We start from the raw sequence: 18,551 nt of genomic DNA, 5'->3' as shown, positions 1-18,551 counted from the left end.
TTCTGTTTCCCAGTGACCAAAGTTGCCCTCTGATAGTTCCCTGAAAACTCTAAGAGAAGTTTCTATCCTGAAAATAAACGGATTGGTAGACTTAAAAAAGAAATCTATTTCATTTTGGAGCTTCAGAATGATAAGCCAGATTTCTCAGTATAATACCTGTTATGGAGCTACTGCCATAATAGACTCAGAATGAACATATCTTCCAGTTCAGTTCACTATAATTCCTCCCTTTTAAACCTTTCAAAATCACAGATGTGTGTGTAGCTGATGAATGTGTACTTTTTGCTTTTTGCAGAGGAGCTTGCAGCATTTTTAGGATGCAATGCCGCTCGCTGTCACAGAATAAGGAGCTTTCCTGCATGGAATATATCCTCTAAACTGAGTCAAAGCCAAATCCAGAGGTAAGAGCCCCAAAGCAGGCCCTTTGCTGGACAGCAGAGTCTCCACCAGCAGTTGGCAGGCAGGGGTGTGGCTCCATGGCCTTCTGAGCTCCTGGCACAGGGGCAGGGGCTGCCTTGAGTCACCAACTCGCTGTGGCGTTCCTCACTGTCTCTGCACCACATTGTCATTCCAGCAGCTTCTCTGAGCAATGCCACTATGAAAATGTCATTATGAAGATCCTTCACAAGGTACAACAGCTGCCTTAGACCTGCATTTTGGTAACATAAATCTCATGATTTGCATAATAGACTGTTTTCAATGCACCAAGACATACATAGATGTGTGTATATTTCCATGCATATGTGCATCTGGAGGTACAACATCTGCACCCACGAGGGCAAGTATTTTGGGGTGCAGTCCAAGTTGAAATGCATTAGCCATGTGTCTCTACCGTCCTTTCTGTGTGCCTGCAGCTGCAGCTGTGTGCAGGAGTTGCTTTGGTTGCTCCAGTATGTCTAGGGTTTGACCACTGTGTGAGGCTGGACCCAAAGTCCTTTGAAGTCAGTGGGAATATTTTCATGGAAACTGCTGGTCTTTTGGTTTGCTTGATGTGGCTTTGCAATCAGAACTGACATGGAGAAGGGGAGGGCCACTCCACTGCCACCAGGGTGGATGTCACCTCAAACCACAGCCAACAGCACAAGGAGACTGAAGGAATGATTGCCATGGAAATTTCCCAAGAGGCAGAGTGGATTTTTTCCAAAGTTTTGGTCTCAGGGATTTACTGTAACAATAACCAGGAAAAAAAAAAAAAAGACAAAATAGTTCCTGCATTTGTGAAGAAGGAAAAAGCTGAGTAAAGAAATGCTGGCTCCTCTTCATCTAGCTCTGTGGTGGAAATAACCTCTGATTTTGCTCTGTGACCTTCTCATGAACTTCCTTTGAAATCATAATTCACCTGATATCTACAGTGACTGCTGCCCTCCACCTCTGGCCTCTCAGGAGGAGAGAGAAGTCAAATTTTTCCTCTGTCTTGGTCTATGGAGATGCATCAGTCTTTTTGGGGACTGTGGGTACTCCTCACCCAACATTTCTGTGCAGCTGGAGCACCTGGTAAAAAGGGTGGGAGAAGACTTCTGGTGTACAAGTCCCCCTGCAAGTTGAGCCAGCTCCCCAGAGCTCCTTCTCTGTGGGGAGCACCAGGAAATTACTGGCAAAAATCAGTGCAGGTGGTCCTTGGTTCTGCCAATATACAATCTATATGTCAGCCCTGGAGAGCAGAGTCTGCACACTGGAAAAGCACATAATTATTACAGGTATTTTTTGTTTAAATCACTGCCTTTCTGTCTGGACAGAGAGCTGCTAGTGCCCACTGGCAGTGGAAGGGATAGAGAAGAAAATATTTCCCCTCTGACTATGGGAATTTCCCTTTGTTTTTATCCAAAATAAATTGGAATGCGGAGGGAGGTGGATTCTCATCTCATGCAAAACCACCTCATCCTTTGGCTTCGTTGAAGTGGCAGGAGTTCACATCCGCCGAGGACGCTGCTTGGGCTTGGCTGAACTCATGGCCAGAGCAGATCCCCTGGCACAGCAGGGGAAAGAGCCTCTTCTAATGGCTGCTGTGGGTGAGCTGCCATGCCCTGCCTCGCCATCTGGGCACGAGCTTCAGAGGGGAATGTCCGTGCCCTGTCCCTCTGACATCAGGAAACCAGAGGAGGATTATGCACAGCAAAACTATGCTCTACAAATGCGTGTCTCTTGGCTTATTACACTGATGAGCTACACTTGTGACTTGGTGCAAACCTACACTGTTTGCTCTCAGATGGCCTTTAAATGCTTCAGGCTTCTAATTAACAGCAGCAGCAACAACAAAATGTTGTCAATATTGGTGGCATTCAGCTGGCATTCTGATGCCAGCTGCTGTGTGTGGATCTCAGTGAGAACATGGAATTCTGGGCGTCTCAGCATCCCTGAGAAAGTGGTTTGGATATCATGATGGATGATATGTCACGATATTGTGATAGGTGGCAATAGCAGCCATACTGCCCAGTGTCAGTGTCAATGCAATGGACAACAATGAGCAGGATAAGCTGTGTCCTTGGGAGGAGTTTGGGCATAAGGAATGTAATCTGGGTAAGTCCTTATTTAGGTGCATAAGCTAAGGTCATAGTAGAAGTGTGGAATATTTCAGAAAATAAGAAAATAAAGCTGATAGGAGACTTCCCTCAGCTGCTTCCTTGGCAGCTTTAGGAGCTATAGAATTTCCATCTGCCCTGTCTTCCCTCACAGGATGCAACGGGGTCTTACAATAGAGACAAGTACAGATTGATCAACATAGTCCTCTGCATTTTCACTCTGTATAGCCTCATTGTCTTTTAACCCTGCTGTATTCCTGATTTAACAATGGAGCCAGAGAATTACTTTCTCTGTAATTCACACCACCTCCTTGTCATGGCTTTCAGTTTGCCCCAGTAGCTCAGCCAAGCATTCTGGAGAATAGGGGTACCTGTGCAGCAGTGAGGGTCCCAGGAGGGCACATTCCCCCTGGATCTGCAGCACCTGCTCCTGTGGTCAGCCCTCACTCATGCTGGGAGTCTCACCAGCCTTGGTGTGCTCACTCCCATGACTAATTGTAGTCCACTCCATAAGGATTTAGCCTTGTCACCAAATTTACTCCAGTTCTGGAGGGCCAATGACTGAGACAATTGTTTTGTTTTGTGGCTGGCTTCAATAATGCCTCATACTGGCTGCAGAGACTCAGGCTATTAGGAGCTGGCCCTACCTGGTTTGTAATGGTTGGGTGGAAGAGACAGTATGAACTAACTCACTCCTAGAGTGCATTTAGTGCATCACACCACATTATCTCCCATTTTCAGCCATTTGTCGTTGAAACCTTTCCTCAGGTAGTTCATCAAATATTAATGTGAAAGGTCCCAGAAATCTCTCCTATTCTCCTTTGCTGAAAGAAAGAAATAAAACAAAATTATTAAAGTGCTTCTCTTCAACCAGTGCTTTCTTTTGCAAGAGAAATATTTTATCTAGCCACTGAGACAATAATTTCTGTTTTCAAAAACAGGAAGAAAAGTATAAACAATGTGCAGCCAAAACAAATAATAGAGGGGTTTTGCTAACTACATTCCGAAATGCACATACACAATATCTGTGAACAAAACTGCTACAGCTTCTGATTCCTGACATTCAGGACTGTCACACCATTTATTTTAGGCTTAAGATTTATGAAACATTAGTGATGATAAAGTTCCAAGCATTCTCGGGATCTCCTGCAATTCGGAAACTGTCCCCAGTGTTTACTGCAGAACAGAAGCCAGAGTGGTGGATGCAGTACATGGGGAAGCAAAACTCTCCTTTCTATCCTTGCAGATCTTTGTCACACTTCCCACTGTTAGGAGGGTAACTTCTGCACGTGCAGTGCAGTGCAGAGTCTGCAGTGGAAAAACACAGAAGCATTTCCCTGAAGAAAAGCACTTCAGGACTCTGTTGCACAGGCTTTAGCAGATCCTGATGCAGGGGTGTGGGATGTCTCAGCCTTTGGTTATCCCCAGCCCTCTGCAAGGAGGTCCCAGCCCCACAACAGCATCTGCACATCAGCCCCTGTGCCTGCATCGCAGCCACCCAGGTTCAGCCCCAGCATGTGAGAGCAAACTCCTGAGGAGAGAGAGTTTGTGGAGCTGAGAGAGTGAGAGCAGCAGCGGGACTGATGTTGGCTGTGTCAGGGCAGTGATACTGGCAGAAGGGCAGGCACAGGAGCAGGGCTGCAGACATTGCTGTCCAAACAGTCTCATCACAGCGTGCCAGTCCAGACCCTCACGCGCTCTTCCTTCTGCTGAATTTGGCTGTAGCACAACTTTTTTATTAGACAGGGATGATTACATTTTCTGGGGCATGGCTCACTCTTAGTTATGAAAAGGGCCAAATGCAGAAGGACAGGCTGGTTGGAAAAGCCAGTGATGTATGAATCAGGTTCTTGCTGCCCAGTCTCATCAGTGGTACATGTTGTTGGCTGTAAGAACCCTCTCAGTTTACATCAAACTGTTTTAAGTGATGCACCCTCTCTGCCCTTCCTTGTGCCCTATACATGAGGCACATTGTATCATATTTGTAGTTACACTGGCTTGAAGCCTGTAAGGGGGCTTGGCGTCATAATGGCATCCCAGTAGGGCGGGCATTGGTTACACCCAGCCATAAAAGAAAATCACAGCTCCACACAAAATGGAGTGCAAAACAGTGTGATGATTCGGGATAAGAACTTGTTCTAATCTCTTCAGTGGATAATTTTCTTCTTTGTTTCTCTTTACCTGTCCCATGTGTGCAAAGGCTGTCCCAGCAAACCCTGGCCCCACTGGGAAGGAGCAGTGTCTGTGCCCTGCAGATCAGTGCCAGCTGCCACCACACAACGTGCAGCTTGTCACCCAGGGGGTATCTGCCCTGCCACTGAGTGGGGACATTGACACTGGTTTAGGGACATCTCTTATGGAATTTCCTGCCAGGCAGGGCACACAGTGCCATTCCCATTAGCTCCTGGGAAGGAGGTGGAGGGGTGACCACCAGAGGCACACGAGGCTATTCAGTGGCCACAGCTCAGGGGGAAAATTGAGGCAACTAATTTGAGATGAAGAGGTTTTGGTTTGGTGTAAATGACAGAGAAGGAAAGAAGAGGATATTTGGAAGTAACTAAGAATTAAAGAATAAAAGTGAGGAAAAAGCCCTCCTCAGATTATTGTTTAAAGCTGAAGTGATCCTGGAGGCACGAAAACTCTGAAAAGGTGAGCGAGCACTCCTCCCATGCTCACTGGAAAATTGATCCTTGTTCTTAGCTATCAATTATGTATCCATAAGAAATATTGACTCACACCCTACCGCAGGACTTACATAAGTGCTCCAAACACGTCTGTTTGCAGACATTATGATCTGTGTCTTTGACTCTCTGTACCAGCCTCATTATAAATGACGAGCCAATAAATACTCTTGGAAAAGTTTTCACGATGTTTCAGTTGACATTTGGGAGCTTCAAAGATTCACATAGGGCTGCCTTCAATCTATATGCACTGTTCTTCATCGATTAGGTGAGCTCATTGATTTTGAGCAAGATCAAAGGTAGAAGACAACTACAGGAGAGGTTAAATATGGAGACGACCTACTAAACCCATTTGCCAGTTACTTGCTATAGAAGTTGCATTTCCAGTAAAGCAGCCCAAAAAAAAAAATATCACTTCCACTTTAACGGGATCCCAGAAATGGTCTGAACGTGTAATGACAGGGTTTCTTCCTCCAGCCCTGGCTGCTCCCAGAGTTAAAAATTTTCTTTTGCAGTTTGTTCTGCTACTGGCCACAGATTACTTCATTTATGTGATGCCACCATCTCTGCTCCTGCTTCTCTCTTGGTTTGGGCTGCCCATCTGAGCATCATTTTACTGATCCCCTTTTGAAAAGGAACCCTCAGCTTGCAGGGAACAGGGATATTCACAGGGAAATAAAAGCAGGCCTATTGGACTATGCCAGAAGGGTCTTATGTTCCTAAAAATGACCAGCACCAGATGAATTAAAGAAACATATAGCAAGGGTAAATCAAAAAACAAGAGCCTTTCCTGATGATATCTGGCAGTCTGTAAACACCTCCTGACCTGGTGCCTGTGTCAGGAACCTTGATGGACCTTTATCAGTGAGTCTGTCTGCTTTTTGAAATAATTTGTAGTAAGTGTTCAGCCCAAATAGGTGAGATGCATTTTGCCTTTACATTTCACTCCAGGCTCCTTTCCAGTCTGTGGCCAGTCAGTATCCAATATTTTTTGAGCACAATCGCTGAGTGGGGTTTTTTTACCTAACATCTGCGTTTGGGGCTATTTTCTTCAGCTCTATTAGCTAGCATTTTTTTTTAATGAACATCCTTAATTGGATCAATTTGAAAGGATATTAATCTTCTGTCCATTTATTCAATCTCCCATTCTCCCCACTGGGGTTCACAACCCCTCTGAATCTGAGTGCTGTCAATGAATACAAATAATATGGAGTACACATATGATCTCAGATCATTAGTGAGAATGTTAAATAAGTTCAGGTCTAATACTGATCTCTGGAGCACCTAACTTTTCAGCTATTCCCCAGCTAACCATGCTGATGACTAACTATGCCTTCTTCAGCTAGGCAAATGAGGATTTGGCTTACTGCCAATCCCAAAAAATCAGGAGAAGAGTTGGTTTAAGTCATACTGAAAAGGAAAAAAAAATCAACACTTTTTGGTGAGTCAAAAAAACACCTACATTCAGTTTGGATCAGATGGGATTTTTCTTACTTTACCGACATTGTGGTTTCCCTTTTGTTTAAAACATTATTAAGAGTTTTAAAACTTGCTTAGCTGCACATCAAAGGGAAGATTCTAAACAAAAAAATAGTTTTGAATGAGAAAATAAAAAAGCTGCTTCCTAAGTAGTCAGATGTTGGATTTTTAAAATGTGTTTACTTTTGCAAGACCAAACAGCTTAGGACATCTCAGTAAGTACAACCTGTAACTTTGTAACTGAGAAATCTACATTTTTCATCCTGTCTAATTATGGCCTGCTAGAAAAAGAAAAATTTTGTTTAAAAATGTCGTGAATTTCTGATCATCTTACACAGGATTTTCATTTCTTTTCAGTTTTAGTGTTTGTGGCATGTCAATGGGACAGCTAACTACAGTGATGTTTCTGAGTTGTGAACCATTATTGCTTGCTGTTATAACTAATAGCATTTACTGTAGGAATGTCTGAGAGCACTTATGTGTGGACCCAGGACCCTATGGCTCTGGGCTCAGAAGAAGCACAGGAGAGTGGGCAGACGCTTCCACCAAGAGAATGAAGCTGGACATAGGTTACAGCAGGCTGCAACACACAAAAAGCTGAGCACTGGGATGGCAGCAGTTTGGTATTTTTTACTACCTTATTGTTTGTTTCCATTGGATATAGTTATCAGGGGTGAAGTAGCTGGAAAAAAGTAAAGAATAAAGGAAAGTTAGAGTGTCTGTGTCAAGACAGAGGCTGCTGAGAGATGCAGGTATAATCTGAAGAGGAGCTCAAAATCCTTGAGGTACTCCAAGCCTCTACTTATTTTTGTCTTCATGTCTAGTGATATAAAAGCATGCTGATATAAAGTGATATAAAACCATTACTACTGGTTTTGTATGAATGTGTACTACATATTTTGTATTAATAATATAGTTTAAAATTTTAAAAAATATAAAGCTGTTGATTATTGACTTCCTTTCTGCCCAGTCTGTGAATTGATTTCGACTGTATCGTTAGGATAAGGTCCCCTTCTGGCCTGGGGTTAGCTTTATTTTAGCTCTGAGCCTTTGGCCCTTTGGTCCCTGTTCTTAGCGAGAGCCTGAGGATCAGAGCTAAATGAGCTTTCCTCGGCGTGGGAGTTGGCTGTGGGATAGAGAAATCAGCGGTGGCTGTACAGCAGCACTCTGCTCCTCATTATGCAGCACTGCCAGGCTGCTCCAGGCTGCTCTCTCCCCTCTGGGGCAGAACATGGCCCTGAGCCCCTCCAAGATGAGACGGCCTGAGCTGCTATCTCCTCTCACCCTGCTCATCCTGCTGCAGTCCCCTTTCTGCCAGCAGCACAGGACAGCCCTCCTGCACAGGGGAGGCAGCTTGCAGACTTGCAGTGTCAGAGCAAACAAAATCTAGGACACCTGTGTCTTTGTGTAAACTCATTCCTCCCTCAGCGGATGTGAGCGAACCCAGTCTTCCCAATTACTCATCCCTTCACATCATCCCTGCCCTCGCTGTAAAGTTTCCCCCTTGTTTTTCTCTGATGCCCCAGTTAAGAGGGAATGGGGTATAAAGCTGCAGGCAGAAAAAAGGAGGAAGGATGCTGGAGTGCTGTCCCAAATGGCAGACCACAGCCTGCTGATTACATCCAGCCTGAGCGTCCTGGGTACGTGCCTGTGGAGGAAGGGGAGAAGGGGGATGCTTATTAGACCGAATGGGAGCTCTGTGCTCTGCGGCCCCGAGGATGTAAGGAAGATTTGCTAACTTTGCTTTATAGTATTCATGCAGATAAGGAAGACTCTCAGTCTCCAATCATAAATCGGTATTATACAGTATACTCCCAAAGGCCATAATTACTTCCAGAAGCAGAAATTTGAATGACCCAGATAATTAGTTCAGTGCAGCTGGTCCAAAAATTATTTACATAAAAGCCAGTTTTACTTGAGGGGGAAGAAAAACAACCTTGCTACCAAAAGCAAATGACCCAGTTAGCTTCATGCTATGAGTATGAGGAGACAGAGCACGAGTGGCAACACAGTGGCCTGTGCCATCACTTCTTCCCTCTTGTTTTCAGAGGACAAACACTGACACAACGAGCCTCTCTATAGACAAACAGGCAGGAAGGCAGTGAAGATACAGGAAAACTGCATAAATTTGACCTTATGCTTTCTGTGAGAGTCAGTCTCGGGGAGATGTGAAAGTCCATGGTATCCAGAGGAAAACATTTCACTTGCGAGAGGCAGGCACCGAGGGGCAAGGAGCAGCACAGCTCTGCTCCAGGCACTGGGGCAGCTGGCATCAGTCCTTCCATGCAGCGTGCTGATGCAACTGGAAACTAATCACTGTGGTTATCTGGGTTAATTTTTAACCAAAATGAGTTCCTCCCTCCAGCTTAGCACACAGCTGGGCAGCAGCAGGGGTGTCCGGGAAGGGAATGCCCAGCAGCAATGTGGTTGACTTCTCCAGGGGGCCAGTACTGATATTTCAGAGGTCTCCCTCCAAACTACTAGGTTAAAAAGCAAAGAAAGGGTATGCTTTTAGAAAGGGTTTCATTTTAAAAGCATTTGAGTGATTCAACCTTTTGCTGGTGACTGTGAGCACTTTCAGCATGTGCTAATGGGCACACAAACCCTGCCGGGTTAACCACTGCCGTTTATTTACAGTTGTGTCCCGTGTGGAGAATCCTGAGTCACAGCTCTGCAGCGCTCTGACCCCATTCCCAGGGCCAGATCCTCTGTCGCTACCAGCACTTTTACCCTGCAGCCAATGAGGATGGTGGCTGTCCTGTTGCCACACTGTGGGGGTCACCCCCCGAAGCACTTTGGAGATGAGCTGGTTCTGCTCCCCATTGACTGGGACATCCTCTCCCCTGCCCACCAGTGAATCAGCATGTGCTGCTGCTAGCATAGCAGGACACAGAGGTGCAGGTAAGTGTGAAGAAGAAGGAAACCTGAGCTGTAAATCCCCATTTCTTGTGCCCTTGCATCTTTGCCATCTTTTCAATCAGGCTGTGGCCGCCACAGAATCCGAATGTTTTTCCACAACAAAAATATGCCAGAAAAGGTATCTGTTGTCCTCAGTGTGACACAGGCAATCAGCTGGCATCACCACTTGTTAGCACTCTCTCAAGGCCTAAGTGATTTTGTACTTGTGGTTTTCAGAAAGTTTGCTCACGCTCAGAACAGAGCTCTTATTCCCCAAAAGGAACTAGAAGACTGTGGATGCCATGGGACAGGGAGAGAGAAATGGCAAGCATTTCTCACAGCGGCTTCTGAGAAGTTTTAGGGAGCTGGAAAGATGGGATAACCTGTTGCCTATAAACAATTTGCAGGTGCTGTTTTTCTACTTTATTTTTCTGTTCCTCTCGAGGACAGTGCACGAGAAAGATGTTTCTGTTAGTTAGCCAATAGAACAGAATCCATCGTACCACTCTAGAGAAACCCCGCAGTTCTTTTGAATAAAGTCTTTCTTCGCCTTTGATACGATCCTGCCTCTCATCTGTTCCTGCCCCGACCCCGGTGCACAAGTGACAGAAGACAAACAAAATCTGTGAGAAACAGAATGGGATGACAGTGATCTTTCATGTTCAAGAGAGAGCACAAACATGGTTACTTAAAAAAAAAAAAAAAGGCTAAATAGTTCTTTTAAAATGTAGAGTGTACAAATAATAACAGTAAATTGCTGTACATCTCACCAGCACCCCATTGCTGTTTGGTATTGCCATGGATAGCACTTGTTACTTAACAGCACAGTAAATAATCAGATAACATCCTCATGACACCACTGGATCCAATTCACCTTCCACTTACAGAGCTTTTATGCTCATACGTGCCCATTGCCTTAATGGGGTTAATCTTGATTTACAGTGTAAATTGACAGCTGAATTAGAGACCACAGAAGGCAAGTTGGAGAGGATATGATTTGCTGCAGGCTGCATCCTGATTGCAGTAGCACTCATGTGGGGTGGCAGGATATCTCTACCAAGCTTAAGAGCTTCACCATTGCTGGGGCAGAGGCAATAGAAATTCAGGCCCTGCCGTTCTTTGTTTGCAGTGAATATGCACGTCTTGCATATTCAGGTGCATAGCAGGTTTCTTCCCCTTCCCTCACCCCACCCTCTCTCCATTTGTCCCAGGGACAGCGAGAGCATTCCTCCAACACAGCCTGAACCCCTGGGGATCGTTCATTCTGCCCCTTGCTTAAAGGCAGTGCACACAGAGTTCTGGAGAAACAAATTGCAGCACAGAATCCTATGAGCTGGACATGAGCTGACCTTTTGAGGTGGGCACTCAGAAAAGAATTTACTTGAAGGTTGATGTAAACCCTGGTGCATTCCTTTTTACCTGTGCTGAAAAGTCCAACAGAAGTCAGCCTCATCCATCAAACTGGAGCTTGCTCTGGTTTATGGCTGTCATGCTCCTGACCCCAAAAGGCTGAGCTCAGGCCACCAGTATGGGCACCTTGCACCTCTTACAAAAGCTTGGGATCAGCAGATGGCAGATTCTGGAGGAAAAAATACTCGTGAACAGAAGGTAGTGTAGCTTCTGGTAGTATCAGGGAATGGATGAGGAAGGGATCTTCAGGAGCATTTGGGTGAGCAAGCAGTGCCATTCTCCCCAAGCCATCCTGACTGACCCCCAAACTTGCTGTTTGGGGGTGTGTTTGTGGAGTTCTGCTGGGGTGTGTGTGTTTGCATCTGTCTGTCTCTTTCAACACCTGAGAGCCAACCAGCTCTTTGGATGCTATCAGGCAACAGCAACTGAGCTCAGCAGAAGCACAGCAGCCCCTTTTAGCAGCAGAGCTGGTCCTCTGGGATGTCTCTCCTGGAGAAACAGCACAGCTTGGTCTTTTGGAAGCAGCACTGCTGGTAAATATACCCTTGCTTACATTTCAGACACATGAGGGGAATGTTTCCTCTCCTCGCTCCTCCTCGTCCCCTGCAGCAGGGCAGGCTTGCAGCAGAAGAGGGCACGTGGGACAGGATGCACTCCTGTACCAGGGTCCCAGCCCTCCCACCACACCCTCCTCCCATGCCAGGGCTGCTGATGGAAGCACTTCTCTCAGTGGGCTAAGCTGGCTCCCAGTGAGGGCAGCAGTTCCACTGCTGTACCAGGTATTCCCGAAATGAATCAGTCAGTCGGAATTGCATGCTAAGCAGGTCAGGTTTGGTGACTGCTGTTTGCCAGGACCCACATGGGGACTGGTGAGTGCAAGGAGCACCCAGAGGGATGTGAGGAGCAGATCTGGACCCTGCATTCACTCTGATTGCAGAGGTAGAGAGCAGTAGGTGCTTCAGGGCAGCTGCTTCCCTGATAAAACTCCTCCTGTCATGCAGCAGAAATAAATTTGCCCCTCTGGGCCAGCTGGTCCCCAGCGTGGGAAGTTCAGGAACCTCCCTGAGGTACAAACAGACATTTCCAGCTGCAACAAAATATACATAAACATTTTAAAAGATCACTTTAAAATTCCAGCTCTCCCCCTCAGCTGCTTGCCACCATCCGATTTCTAAATGAGCAGGATTCCTCTTGTGTTCAGCTTCATACATACATATACACACACATAAGCATGCCCACCTCGTACACAAAGTACTCCTCATCTTCAAGTCAGGCTCACCTGAGTACAGAATTAGATCCTGTCTCCACTTCATAAACTTGCCCTCTCTGTTAGTTTATATAAAGCCATTCAATCCTGAAGGAGCTGGCATCTCACACTCCTGCCTTCTGAAAGTGCAGAGCAGAGGAGTAAGGAACAAAACAGTGGGGGTGAGAGGGGATGTTCTGATTCTGCTCAGTAACATGAAACATCATGGAGTTAAATACCAACAAAATATTCAGTGTTAATGTTTAATATTACTGGGAACTTGTCACCTCCACTTACCGTCTTGGAGCTGCCATTCTCTCGCAGACTCCCACGTCTGAGCTCTGGGCCTAACATGCTCTCACATTATGTACTAGAAGGGGAAAAAAAAAGAAAAGCCAAGAAGTAGGGAGAGTCAGTTACTCTGTTTCAGCTACAAAGCCAGGAAGGGATTTTTTTCCCTTTTCTGTTTGCAGGAATAAAATGACTCACATGGCAGAGCTCCTGAACTGCTCCTTTTCAGGGGTTACTTCTTTTATTCACCCTTTCTATAATGTCTGTGAGATGCTCTTGGATATATGCAAATTTGCTTTGCTGTGCTGGGTAACCAGTCTTATCCCCACTCTTATCCACCATTACCAGCCAGAACCTACACAGCTGTTCTGCAGACTCAGGAGCACAAAAATTGGGTGATCTGGGGACAGAACAGTTCCTAAAATAACATGAATTAAGACTTTGCCTGCCACAGTTTAAAAACTACTTGAGGCTGATTTTGCCTCATGAGGGTCCTCTTGAAAAATGCATGGATGCTGCTTCACAGAGCCTGTTTCCAGCCCAGGGATTATTTCTTGGTGCAGCTTGGTGCCATCCCAAATGTTTCTTTCACCACTGGAAACTCAGGCACCACAAAAACAAGAAGTCAAACCTCTTCATGATCAGTGGAAACACTCTGCATCACACTGCAAACAGAATCAGGCCATCCTGCCTGTCTCTCTGGTTTCTGTAAAATGACTTATTATCCCTCTAGGCTGAGTGGTTAATGAAAATTCAAACTCTTCTAGCTTATTCCAGTTAGGAGGAAAGATGGGTGATGCAATCAGGTATCTCTGCTGCGGTTGTGTTTATTTGGAAGGCTGTACAAAACCCTGCTTCTTTAAGCACAGGAGGAGCCAAAATAACAGCAAAAAAACTTATTATTTTCTCAACCTCTTTTTGTCACAACCTCCACCCAAAACTGATGCCAATATTCTGCCAAAACCATCAGACTCTATTCTAACTTTCTTCTGCTTTTTTTAAAGCTCTGTTATTCCCTCTACACCTTTAGCTTTTTTTTTCCCTACAGCAGCAAGCATGTTCACCACACCCCTGAAACACAACTCAGCCGAGGCACTGCTGTGCAGAGCAGACAAATCCCTAAAAAACACCCAGGCTGCCTTTTGCAGGGAGCTGGAGGGGGGAGGTGACACATGCCTAATGCCCCTTACAGCTGTGTTAGTTGGAAGATGCCTCTAGACTGTCTTTCTCACCAAGGCTTAACCCAGCTGTAACGTCCCCCACATTTGTTCAATTCTTGCAGCCAAAACTTTTGGTTAAAAAGCAAACAAGCAAACAAAAGCAGGTAAACTTAGATTTTTGTGGAGTTTAGTGACCAGGTCCATCAGGTTTGTAGCACTCCCTCAGAGAGGTGCTGTCATGGCTCTGAGCCCACAAACGAGCCTTGGCTGCGGGAGGATTGTAAACTACCTCTGCTGTTTCCATGCCTCTCGGCATCACTTTTGTTTTGAGCACAATCCAAGTGCCACTCCACTACTGATCATTTGGATACAAACCTGCAAAACATCCGGAGGGATCAGACCAAATCACCCAGAAAACTCTCTGGCAGCCAGTGAGAGCAGATGCTTCAGGAAACGTGCAAGAAAAGGGCAAATTCAGATTCATCCTGCCTCTGCCATAGGCTTCCAGCCTCTGACAAGCTGAACTGAAGGATGTCTTTTATTGTTGTATTTAGCATCCCTCAAGAGCCTTTTCTGATCTCAATCTGTCCAAGCGCTTTTTGATTGCATTTTGATTTTGGCCTTCATGGCATCCTCTGGCAATCAGCTTTATGGTTTAATTATGTGTGTTTGTTTGAAATTTGCTGCCTGGTCACCCAAAACCAAACCCACCCTGAGCTATTGGACATGGAATAAAATACTGGAAAACAGTAAATACCCATTCTTTGTTCATCTTCTCTCTGACATAAATAGTTGCCTTTCTGTTTATCATGTTTAACCAATCTTACTCTCTCAAATTTATGCAATAAACTTTCAAATCTGTTTAGAGCTTTGCCATCTAAATATCCTGTGGCAACGAGTTCCCAGTGCAAGGCTCTGCTGGTGAATTTTTTCAATTTGTTTTAAATCCTTAATTCACTGGGTATCCCATTTGCACTGCCAAGAACAGTAAATAATCCTTCTGTTTGTACCTTCTCCAGCCATTTGTGCCTTCATAGCAGCAGGCTGCTGTAGTCCACCCTGGTCCCAGACATCTCTCTCTAGACTGAAGTGTCCTGGTCTCTTTAATAATGGATTGCTGCTAAACTTAACCATTGCTGCTGGAAGAAGTGGTGAGTGTAAAGGCAGCTTCTGTGGCTGTTCTCAGGGTTTCATTTTCCTGCCTAGCTGACCTTAGACATAATGTCTTTCTGGAGAGTATTTAGGTCATGGGAATGTAAGATAGAGGAAAAAATGGGAAAGCTTATGTATATTCTAAAGAAAGTATATTCTAAATCATTTTGGGAAGGGGAGGAAGTGAACTTTATTTGCAGCTTTAAGAAACAAGATGTGAGAAATGTATTCTCAAATTACATTCAAAAGAAGCACATACAAGGTTTTGTCAGCCATTTATCTGAAATAATCACCAATCCTTTTTTTATTCATGAACTTGGATCAGAGATGGAGCTATACTAAAGGGAGCTGCTGATTGCTCTTCTGCTTCCATATCTTTAAAGCAAGGGAAAAGAAAAAGTGGAAAGTATCAATATCACTGACTTGCAAATAAAAAGAAAGGTCAAGATGGAGAAGTTTGCACAGAAACATACAGAGAGCATACAATGTAGATGCAGAAGCTATTCATGTTTCCAGGTAGACAGGGAGACAACATATTAAATATTACACAGTGACTCAAAATATTTGTATACTTATCTGAACTAATTTGGAAGAAAAATCACATAGTACTATGAGTTTTGATATAAAAGTAGTTCCATGGAAGTGTCTACAGAAAACTACTTCTGAAAGGATAAGCAGCACCAAGAGCTTTTTGGATGTAATTCCAAAATTATTTCACTCTTTATTGTTAGAAAAAGTATTTCACTGCAGTTTCTTTTCAAATTTTGCCAAAATTTCCAGACCTTGAGATAAAATCTAGAGAAATCTTATTCTGACAATTTTTAGTAGTCATCTAGGCTAATACATTCCTAATTTATGCTAACACTCTAGGAGAACTGATGGTGTTTATGGCTGTTTCTGAGTCAGTTGTGACAAAAACATTAAGATTGTATATAGGAGTTTGAATGAGCAAGGAAATTTCTGCCTTGCTGCAGCCCTGCAACTCAGTTACAACTGATCTATGATTGATGCAAGATTGCCTCGAATTCTTTGGTTTGCAGTTGCCAATTTCACAGTTTTGATGAATATCCGTGAATTCATGTTTTCTTCATGAGCTGCTCAAGAGTCATATTTTCTCAAGTATTTGATCATTCAATATTTAGGGCCTGAATTCCTGTGCAACACTGGGTATGGCTTCCTGGCTGTGTGATGCAATTTTTAGCCAAAGAAATAGAGGCTTGAAGAAGCCACCTAAGCTCCCTCAACAAAGAGAGAGAGACCTCCAGCAGCCACTTTATCCCAATTTAAACCACATACCTGTGGGAGTGCTGTGAGGCTTTGCTTCTCTCAGCTCACTGCAGCTGGACACTATTTAGCTCAGGCAAAACTACCCCATCATTTCACACATGGGATGTGAAGGAGATTTCTCACTTAGATAGTCCCCAAGGGTGTGGGGTTAGTCAGATTTATTTAAAACAGTCCAAAGGGCTGAATGCTTCCCATTTACTTAGGCTTGTTAACTTAGGATGGCTGGGACTTGGCTTACAGTAATGATTCTCCTCCTTCAGTTCAAGGGCAGAAGGAGAGGCATAGCTGATGGTCCCAAAACAAAATATATTCATGGAAGAGGTTTAAGCAGATGTTTTTTGTCTGGCATTTGCATGGTCCATGTGGGTTAATAAAACTGGGCTGGCACAGAAAAACTTGGGCTGTGAGCCTGATGGTTGGGTGGGTTGGGCTAAATGAAAACACACCAAAGTTCAATCTGAGCAGCAGAGTTTGTCCACAGATATGTCAGCACTGATGTGACAGCACTGGTGGGAATAGAAGCACAGATCAGACCTTTAAACCCTAAGACCCTTAAGACTTTAAATTTATGCTGTGCATATATTCTTAGTTCAAACTGGGAGGCACTCACTTCATCTCGCTCTGGCCCCTACATTTTCTTTCCCCCTTGAGAAATGTTGAATATTGCCTACAAGAGGCAAACATTTGGGGTTTTTGAGACCTGCATGTACTTGATAGCCCTTTTTCTGGGGAAAAAAAACCCAAACAAAAAACAAGGGTTTGAACAACTCTAACTGGAAGTCTGAAGAGGAAGCTAAAAGATGAAAAGAAGGCCTTACTGAATGCTGTGCAGGAGGGAGGAGAGCTCTGGCACGCTCATGTTGGTGGGCAGTGACCACCCCTGTCCGTCAATGCTAATATGAGGAGAGAAATGTGTCCCTTCACAAATCCCAGTGCGTCAGTGATGCATTTGAGACATGCTCATCACAAGAGGACACAAGTATGAGAAGCATTTTGGTTTGCAGCCACAAATTAGATAAAACATAGCAGAAGTTTGCCAGCAAAGCAAGCTCTGTGGTGAACCATTGCTGCGCCATGGAAGATCTGGGAAAAATACGGGAACTCTTAAAATAGGAACTAAAGGGGGAAAACCTCTGCCAGAAGGAGTTACCATTAATTTGGGAATTACTGGTAGCACTCTGGAGGGGAACACCTGGAGGAGGATGAGGAAGGGTTTATTGAGGCCATTGAATGAGCAGATGGACAGTGTAATGAGGAGAAGACGGGCTGGAGATCCATGATTTTGCCTCTTCTATGGGTCACAGAATGTCCTTGGGGAGGCCAGAGGAACCTTCCCACACACGAGGAATTGTGCTGCTGCACTTTGGGAATGGGATGGGGTAAGTGCATGCCATGGCAGCCCTCTTCTTCCTTCTCCTCCAGGGTGTGCTACCATTGCTCTTGGATATGGGGCTCAAGGATTATGGATCCACTTTTGGGGTGCTTTCCTTCACACATTAGGCTCACTTAGCCTGCCTAAGTGCCCTTCTGTGAGTCTTCCCTGTAACTCCTGAAGCCTTTTGTTTTCAGGCACATTGACAGAGAGGTGAGTTTTCAGAAATATCTCATCCCTACAGGTTTTGTGAAAAGAAAGGACAAAGTAGAGAAGAGAGCCCCTCTTCGCTTATCCTCTGCAGGACTGACTACAAGAGCTTGGCTGCTATTAGGCATCAGAAACCCACATGGATGAGTCCCTTCCATTGCTTCTGCTCCACAGGAACTCACTCACGGATTAAGTGAATTTTCTCGCCCTTCCCTTTATAAAGCTAGTGCTCTGCTGTAACAGGGATAATGACATATTTTGCCTGAAATGCCATGCTCATGAGACCCTAGTTTGAAATAAAGATTATAAAAATGTAATGTCTAGCAATTGTAATATCATCCATGGAGTGGAAGAGAAAGAGACAAACAGATATATGGGCAGGCAGACAGATAGATTTCTTAATTGAACTCTCTGCTTGGCTGTATTTCTGTTAGGCAAGAACCACAGGTGACTAACAATAAAGGACCATAAGGAAGAAGATGTAGGTTTTTTAGCAAATTTAACTTATCACAGACAGGCTTTTACCCTTGCATCAGCCTATACTGAAAATCCCTAAATAATTCAAAGCATTCAAACGGTCTAACATTAGCAAAGTAGTATTCTCCCCACAGGTGCTTGGAAGTAGAAAACAAGGTGGCAATATTTTCCTCTTTTAAAATACTAAGAATATTTCATTCCTCTGCTCCAGAGCACTTAATATCCTATATAAATCAATATCTACCTCACTATCTATCAATAAATGAATAATTACATTTCTGACTATTCCCAGATGCTCTGAAACCATTTATTCTAGTCATTTAAGCACAAAGCTGTTATTGCAGGGGAAATTCATGCAGACATGAATAC

Source organism: Serinus canaria, chromosome 2 (assembly GCF_022539315.1).
Source record: "Serinus canaria isolate serCan28SL12 chromosome 2, serCan2020, whole genome shotgun sequence".
Lineage (NCBI taxonomy): Eukaryota > Metazoa > Chordata > Aves > Passeriformes > Fringillidae > Serinus > Serinus canaria.
This window is presented reverse-complemented; position numbering follows the sequence as displayed.